This window comes from Ursus americanus, chromosome 4 (genome assembly GCF_024610735.1).
Source record: "Ursus americanus isolate L20-20 chromosome 4, mUrsAme1.1.p, whole genome shotgun sequence".
In the NCBI taxonomy this organism is placed as follows: domain Eukaryota; kingdom Metazoa; phylum Chordata; class Mammalia; order Carnivora; family Ursidae; genus Ursus; species Ursus americanus.
In genome coordinates this window covers 82,681,106-82,690,684 of record NC_142130.1, presented here as the reverse complement: position 1 = coordinate 82,690,684, position 9,579 = coordinate 82,681,106, and positions in this window count along the sequence as shown.

Here is a 9,579-nt window from a genome sequence, read left to right as displayed (position 1 = left end):
ATGGAAACTGGTAATTTTCTCATTTTAATGGATGAAGAAAATATTATTTTGGACATTTTAATACATGAGGAAATTTACCTGGCAGAATGGAGTTTCAAACCAAACACGTGATTCTTCAACCCCAATGCCAAGCTATTCCTAGCGTAGCGAGTTACTTCATAGACACACTATTTAAAATAATCAAAAAATTAAAACACATATTTTTGGTGTGTTTGACCCAGATTTAGTCCTTTGAGAAAAATATAATTTTTCTATTGCAATCAAACTTCACCATATTTATGGATGTTGCCTTCAGTTGGTTTAAAGGACGTAAGAAGAGCCTGCTCACGTGAACTACAGATGCCAGATCTTTGAAGTTCAAAATGTATTGATTAATTTTTAACCAAACTATATAAATTACCACAATATTTCAGCTAAATAAAAACTCACAGTATAGTGAGTTGGATGCATTTTTTAGATAATTTTTTTTCATTTAAGAATTATTGTTGTTCTTCTTCAACCACACAAGATTGACCACATGTATTTATAGCTTCTCCCTTACCTTCTCAAGAACACACTGAAATGAAAAGATTAAGCCATTTATTCTCCTACTTTCCTAGACCACCCTGTCTCATATATTCCTCTCTCCTCGAACCTCTGACACCTCCTTCCCTTTCTTCGCTCAGCCAAAAACTTTGCTTCCTGCAAATTAAGAAAATAGGACTTTCACAAACTGTTGATTGTATCCAAGCTTTTATTTAACTCTTGAGTATGGATAGGAAGGCTATTTAAGAACTCAATCTTTAGCTACTGTAAGAAGTCATTGTGTGATTATCAAAATTGGTAAGCCATTATTAGCATACCACCAATCAATATGGAAGTCACTATCAAAAGAAATAGCTAAACATTTTTAAATAGTTGCTTCTGAAAAGCAGAATTAGTAGGTGTGGAGAAATGGGAATACTATTTTTTAATTCTAAACCCTGTAGTATTTACTTAAAACTCTGTATGATAAAAATAAAATTGACAAGATTATAAAATTAAAGGCTGGAATAAAAGACACAAAAATTATAATTGCCTTACTATTAAGATGTTATTCTGGGTGATAATTGTGCCATGCTTTTCTCAACATTTTTTAAATGTTACATAATCCATATAATTTGTCAACTATTCCTTATACTGAATAAATTATTTTGTATTTTATTCTATTTTAGAAAACATTTGAAGGGTTTGCGAAAGAACTAACTCAGTAGTGGAAGAGGGGAGAATACATAAATTTGTTTGTATATATTAAATCATACTCCTGTAGCCAGGACAAGAGATTGCCCTCTTCTGGGCCCATTATTGGACAGAACACATGATGAGAGGGGATAGAAACATTTTCCAGGATTAACAGAGCTGCTGGCTTTACCAGTAAATGTAATATGCCAAAGAAATTACATATCAAGGAGGGCTTCCAGCACTGAGAAGTGGGTGCACTAGGAGAATGAAAGGCCCAGTTTCTTATATGCAAAGCTAACGATGCAATCTTAGACCAGGAAAATTCACCAAGGTGGTAAGAATCTCCCAAGGTTTCTTGGTAGACAGTAAGCTGATTTCAGAAGACAGTCCATTCTCATCTCACAGTGATAAATAAGCCATCAGAATCACCAACAAGAATTGCCCTTGACAAGGACAACCTCAAGGCACAAGAAATTGGCTAGATTTCTGAATCTCTGATTTTAGGTCAATACCATATCATCAATACCCAAGAATCAAAAATGAAGATGATTTTTTTTAAAATGAGGATGAAATTTCTCTTTCAAAGACTTTGCCTTCCTTCTACTCTATTCTTTTGGTAGGCCACTATAAGACAGTCCTTAAATGTATCACTTCAAGTGATCATTTGGGCTAATCACTCCGGCTGAAAATGAAATGATCCTAGTTGACTTTGGTTTTCCCGTGGATGCAATGTTGTAATAAGGGGATATTTCCTAATCAACATCCTGATGCTCAATTTTTTTCATAAAATGATCAGTTTCTCTATGAAAACTGTTTCTGATTAAATCCTAAGTGTCTATGCTGCATAGTATAAAAGTTGAACAGATAGAGAAGGTGATATGCTTGAATAATGCAGTAACTAGACACACAAAAACACTTAGCTTACTGAAGGTGTAACTGATAGAAATACTTTGTGGATGAAAGTATGCAACTAAGGACCTCCTGGGGGGGAACAATATTGTATCGGAAGGAACAAGGTCTGGAGTCCGGAGACGTGGATTAGTCTCGGCTCTGCCACATACCACTCTTCGGCTTTGCCCAAGTCACACATCATTTTCAAATTTTAACATACCTGCAAGCAAAATAAAATTCATAACGTCCTTATCATAGATTTCTTAAAGGATTAAATACACTCATCTATCCAAAATGATTGCTATCGTGACTGTCTCCAGGTAAGTGCTCAGTAAATATTTGGTGGTCGGTACCACTTGGTAAGAAAAGAAAGAATGTGTTCACGAAGGTAAGCATCCTACATGATTATTATTGGTTATTGGTAAGGAATATTTGAGACCAGGAGGCAAAGAGAACCCAGGCAGAGGGAGCTGCATAGGCTGTCAGGAGGCCATCCGAAGTCTTAAGTATTGGTTCATGTCAGAAAACATTCTCAGTGACGTAACTGTGCGCGGCCTCCTGCCAGAGCTCTGAGTCGTTGGCAGAATACTGAGCATGTCATTTATCATAAGTCAAATCAACGTAAGTGAGGAGCCACCTGCCGCTTAAAACAAATGCCTCATTGAACTTGGTAGAGCATGAGAAAACTCAGGGAGAAAGTGGTATCTCTGATGCAAAATGCATAGTCCTCCCCTCTACTTTCTAAGACTTCCCTTTGCCACACCCGTATCTGGTCAAAGCATCTCTTCTAAGCTTCATCTTTGGAGAAGACTGAGAAGTGGGAGCTGGGGCTTCCTAGGGTAACCCTACACCTAGGCTCTGCCTTCTTTACAACGTTGTGGATCACTCTACAAAATACAATAGGGAGGAATTTCCCTTTAGCTTCATGTATAAACTACACTAGAAAGCTCTATCCTACTTTCTTAGCCTGAACGCTGTCCCACGTATAGGCATTCAAACTTTAACTCAGTTTCCTAAACCAAACACCATCACCATTCACAAAACCTGTTTATTTTCTCTTTCCCTTCAGCTTAGCTAAGGGAAAGTCTCTCTCTCTCTCTGTCTCTCCTTCCCCCATCTCTCTCCAGTTTTATCGAGAAATAACCAATGTACATTACTCTATAAGTTTAAGGTATACAGCATGATGGTCTGATTTATGAATACTGTGAAATGATAACTATAATAGGTTTAGTTACCAACCATTATCTTGTATAGATACAATAAAAAGAAAAGAAAAGAAATTTCTCCTTGTAATGAGAACTTTTAGGACGATTTCTCTTAACACCGTCCCTGTATATCATACAGCAGTGTTAGCTATGGTCCTCACGTTGTACATAACATTAGTTATCTTATAAAGGGAAGTTTGTACCTTTTGCCCACTTTCCTCCAATCCCCCCCCCATTGAAAAATATTCACTTTTTAACATTAAAGCTAAATCCTGCTTGGATATTGCCACACGTTAGCTGACAATTTTCTCTTTCTTCTCTCCTCACTGGTAAAGCTCACTAATTCTACCTCCATTTGGGCCTGAATCAGCCTTCCTTCTCTGTTTCTCTCTCATTCTCTCTCTCTCTCTCTTATTTCTACTTACATTTCTATTCCACTAAAAAGCCTTTTGTGCTCTTTATAAACGCCCCTTTCTTTCAGTGACTGAATGGAGGACCCTTAGACCATACTGGCACCCTGATCTTGGACGTCCAGTTTCCAGAACTATAAGAAATAAGTCTTTGTTGTTTACAAGACACCTGGTCTGCAGTATTTCTTGTCATAGCAGCCCAAATGAACTAAGGCAGAGGCACCCTAGATGAATTAAATCTTCAATACCTTCTTCCAGGTCATTATCTTCTGCTGTATGCACAGTATATGGATGTATTGTATATAGTTTTATTTTCTGTATATTGTGATATTTCTGGCATGTAAAAAAAAAAAAAACAAAAAAACAAAACAAAATAAAAAAAAACCTTCTGACTAGGGAGGCACTTGGAACTGCCCATGGCAGAACCAGCCTTTGATAAGCAAACTGACCAATCCAGAGCTCCACCTCCTCTTCCTTGCTCCGGTACTACAGGAAAGAGTGTTCCTATGCAGTAATCATCCCAGGGCCATGCATCAGGCAACCAGGGACCACACCTATGGCCCAAAGCCTCATGAAATTATCCAGATTAGATAATCTTAAACTCTTTACCCTGCCCCGCCTTGCCTTGCTGTGGAAACACCAGTAAAGGCCTCAGAGCTTACCATCTCCTGCTTCTGCGTCCTGACCAGCACCTGGTACTCCCCCAGCCACCCCTGCAAGGGAAGCCGTGCCTGTCATTCCTGGGGGAATTGGATCCTTCAACTGTTTTCCAATGGCGTAGACCTCTCAGTATCCTCAGTCAGAACCAGGCACAGAATATTAGTTTTATATTTTAAAAACGTATTTTTTGTTTCCAATATTTCCAACTTTTTCCTCTTAACACTCACCTCTTCTTCATTTTTATTGTCCCTTAATGCTGTTTTATAATATCCTATCCTTTCAAGTAGAAATTACTTATTCATTTACCTCTCCACATATCCTCTGAAACTTTATATTAAAGTATTAATCAACTAGTTCCGTGAAATTCATTTCACCCCTGAAATTATATTCTTTTGACTGTTGATTTTGTAGGTTGTACATTTTAACACTTGATTTCTGTGTATGTGTCACCCACACGCTTAGATAAGGAGGTGTTGTTTGTTCTTCCCCTTACTTTTTTTGTGCTCATACATCCCTGCTTCGAGATCATTAGCCATAACACCCTGATGGTGCATATTCCAGTGTTCTCGCTAGAGGAGGCACTGGGGACATTACAGATATATTCACTCGTCGCAGGGTTCCCTAGTTCCATTTCTGATGTCTGAGCTTCGATCCATAACTAACCTCACTACACAGCTTTCTACAAACCATTACTGCAAACAGAGGGTAGTTGCCATTTTCTTAAACCCAATGTCATGAGCTAGGCATGCTAGAGAGAGGATTTAAGTTGAGGCTACAAGCAGCGAGGCTGACCTCAGACCTCCACGTATGATAGAGCACTTTGGTTTTGCCCCAAGTCCCTTACAGAACCAGAGTCCTAGATGCCACTGCCCACTTGTCTCAGAGTCCAGAAAGCCTATGACTTTATGAGTCTGAATTTGTTTCTGATCCAAAGAGACATGCTTTACAAAACGCCTATTTCTCTTTTTCTATTTTGCCTTATCCATCTTTGTTACATTTTTGAGCAGAGGGATACAAACATGTGTAAGTATAAACTTAGCATAAGTTTATGTATTCATACATGTAACTCACCTAAGCTTTGTCTACATTCCTGATCATAAGTCTGAACACTTTCTTAAAGTAACACTCTAAATCAGTAAGAATACAGCACATTTTTTTTCAAAGAAAAAGCATAATTGAGCAAATATTAAGTTCTGGACTATCACTTCATCTCCAATAGCCGCAGCATAAATACTGGGCTCACATACTGGACAAAGCTTTGTACATAAGACTCAGATCTGCTGGGTTTAGAGACATGGGAGGGTAATAAATGATCACAACCATCCCTTTCTGATCAAGCTAAGAAGTAGGCCATAGAGCCTGGCAAGTATCAAAATATAATTGGCACATGGGGTACCTGGGTGGCTAAGTCGGTTAAGCATCTGACTCTTGGTTTCAGCTCAGGTCATGATCTCAGTGTCATGAGATCAAGTCCCAGGTCAGGCTCTGTGCTCGGTGCAAGGTCTCCTTAGGATTCTCTCTCCCTCTCCCTCTGCCCCTCCCGCTCATGCTAGCTCTCTCTCTCAAATCAAGAAATAAATCTTAAATTTTATATACATATAATTGGCACAGCTTAACTGGAACATGGCTTGAACTTGATTCTTCTTCCTTCTGACTTCCTTGTTTAGTCATTTGGACCTACTTTTAGGAAGAATTACAAACAAGATATTTACCAATCTTGCTCCACACGACTTGGAGCACAGAGAACTCTGCCCCATCAAAAAAAAAAAAAAAAAAAAGAAAAGAAAAGAAAAGAAAAAAGAAAAAAAAAAAGAAAGAAAAGTTCATCTATACTTACTGATATTTATCATATTAATTATTCCCAACTGGGAAATCGGACCGATCCAGATTGGTCAAACCAGTTTTCTTTTTCATTTACCTATTAGCTGATCCTCTGTTTTTGTCTGGGGGGAAGTCAGTAAGAGATGTAAAGTAAGCAACAGTGTCCTTTGATTTAGATCCTAGAGCAGCACATTTCTCAATTTAATGAGTGTGTGACATATGTGGAGAGCTTCTGAAAATGCAGGTCCAATGGGTCTGAGGCAAGGCCTGAGATTCTGCATTTTTAAAAGCTCCCAAGGCATGAAGACACGGGTTTCAAGTACCAAGTTCCTAGAGCAGTGTTTTTCAAACCCTTTCAGGAGATCCCCAAGATCAAAATTATTTTTATAATAATATAAGTACACTACACTGGAGTTTTCCAGAAGGTACATGACATGTGATGTTATAGTGACTGAATACAGAAGCAGATAGGAGAATCCAAATATATTCTATAGAGAGACTTGCAAAAATGTAAAACAATACCACTCTCTTTACTAAATGTTTTTCACTTTGGAGGATACAGTTATTTTTAAAAAACAATATATTACCTTAGTTAGCATTGAATAGGTTTATTGTTGTTATTAGTAAATGAATCAACAAATATTTATTTTTTAAGGTCTCGTTTCTATTATCATAACTATTAGTAGATATAGCCACATGTTGAGAACAGCTCATAAGCCAAATTTTTGGAGGTTCCCAGTAATTTTTAAAGGGATAGCAGGCTCCAAAATATCTGAGATTCACTGCTTTATAGAGGGTGGAAATTTATTTTCCCTCTTTCAGCAGAAAAATTAAGAAAGAGAAAGCATCCTACTCCATCCTATGAAGAAAACATTGAGAACACACACATTTTAAAATCCTACCATAGCACAAAGTACTTGTGGACATTTTTGAAGGAAAAAAATAAAAGAATTTGGCCATGGCTTATACTCTTTTTAATGGAATGTCAATAAACATTCAAGGAGTTCTTATTCAAGTCCCTTAAGGCTGGGAAATGACAGAACAGGAAAACAAGTGAGTCTTAATCCCAAAATATGCTACATTGCCACAAAAGTAGATGAGTCAGTTTACCCTTGGCCTCTTTAAATTCCCATGTTTGCTTACCCATCTCGTGGATGAGCATTTGGGAAGGTATTTTCCTTATTGAACATATTATTTCTTCTTACAAGCTTCTCTTCAAAACATCTGTGGGGCAATGAGGGAAATAATGCATTTGTTGACTTCACATGTGGCAAAAAACACAGTGATTCCGGAAGTTTCAAACCAATGTATTTACTCCAGGCTTGCTTAATCCAATTGCCTGTGTCTTGCCTTCACCACCTGTAGCTTTGTAGAAAAGTGTGCACTCTCTCCCCTTTCCCTTCAACCTCACTTTGTTGTCGATTCACTGTGGTGTACTTTTCGTGCATAACAACACATTTTGCCATCTTGCAACTTTTTGCAAATGTTTGTCTCACTGGTGAGTAAACTCTGCATCGCACTAACCACCTAGAGGTTCCATCCCATCGACCTCCTTTTCTTATTCCTCTGGGAAGCAGAGGTGAAATTGTTCACATAGTAGGTCTGGGTGGATTCCACTTTCGACTGTTTCCATCTTCTTTTCTGTCTTAAAGCACAGGCTTATTTATGTTCTTGTCACTCTTCCCACCAACAATAACGGTTAACCTCCCTTGAACAAAAAGTTGTAGATTTGTTTCTTTGGTTTTGACTTCAAGCAACGGAAATGTATTCTCTCACCTTCTGGAAGCTAGAAGTCCAAAATCACAGTGTCAGCAAGGCCACACTCTCTGTGGAGGCCCTAGGGGAGAATCCCTCCTTGCCTCTTGCTGGCTTCTCCTGGCTCCCGGTGATCCTTGGCCTTCCTTGGCTTGAGCTGCTGTGTTTCTCCAGTCTTGTATCATCTCCACATGGCCGTCTTCCCTCTGTGTGTGTGTGTGTGTGTGTGTGTGTGTGTGTGTGTGTGTGTATCTGTGATTTTTTTAGGACACCAGTCATTGGGATTTAAGGCCTCGCCTAATCCCAGTATGACCTCATTTTAATTAATTATATCTGCAACAACCCTATTTCCAGATAAGGTCACATTGTGACGCTTTAGATGGTTCTTTTTGGAAAAAAAAAAAAGAGTTGTGGTTTAGTTTTTGCTCAATCTCTTTACGTTTGTTGCTTGTTACGTGAGAATGAGTATTCAAAACGAAATAAACAAAACCCAGAACCAGAAATGCCAGACGCCTGCATAGGCCAACCACATTTCAAATTATGAATTGCTGTGTGCTATATACATAAGTTCTTCAGGGAACCACCCAGTGATTGGAAATGTGAATCCCGTTTCCACTAATCTGAACGGTCTGATATATTACATCCTGTGGTGGGAAAGACAAGAGTCATTGAATCTTCCCTCAAGCACTGACAACCACCTAAATTCTCTTCTGGATTTAGGTGTCTAGAATGCAAAAACTTCTATTAAACTAAGAGTCATGGCTCTTTTCATAAACCGTAATTCTTTCTCTTTTCCTTCAACTCAGGCCTAGATCATAAAGAATAAATTAGAATTCATTCATTTTATTTTATTTTTTTGCTTTGTCTCTCCTCACTTAAATCCTGTGGGATTAAATGAGATTGATTAAGCTGAAATCAGTGAAGCACAGGTCTGTTTTGCAGGTGCTGGAGGCATGTGCAGGTGAGGGTAGCAGTTCTCACGCTCAGTGATGTCGGTGCGGCATGTGTCAGGAGGGACAAAAAGACAAGCACATTAACAACTTTAATACTGTCAGGAGTATAAACACAAGAGGACATGAATGAGAAAGATACATTGTTGTTTTCTGAAAGTTCTTTAGAGTTTATCTGTAGAATATAGGTGAGAGGCTTTCTCTGTGCCATACCTGACAATTCCCTCTGTGAATGCCTCCACCTTATTTAGTCTTAATCTGCACTCTTTTCCTAATTCAACTTTTCTAAAAGAAAGCCAGTTTATCTGCTAACAGATGTAACGAAATAATGACAACGCGATTAATGCTTTGGCAGAAATAAGTGAAACTCTGAAATGCAGAAAGCCATGCTAGAGGTTATATAATGACTTGTAAATATATGTTTAGTAACTCACTTCCAACTACTGGTAATTAATTGTAAGGTTACGAGTCCAAAGAACCCTTTCAGGTACCATTCAACAGAGTCATCTAAAACACTTGGGCTTAAACTGACATGGGCCATCAAAGATCTGATAGCCTTTGTGGGCATATCTGGTGAGTGATGTGGGAAACAAAGGCAAAAGAAAAACTAAATTTCTTACCACTTACAGCCCACTGACAAGTCCTTGAAACAGGCAGAGTGACCTTCCTCTAGAAACGCAGCTGCCT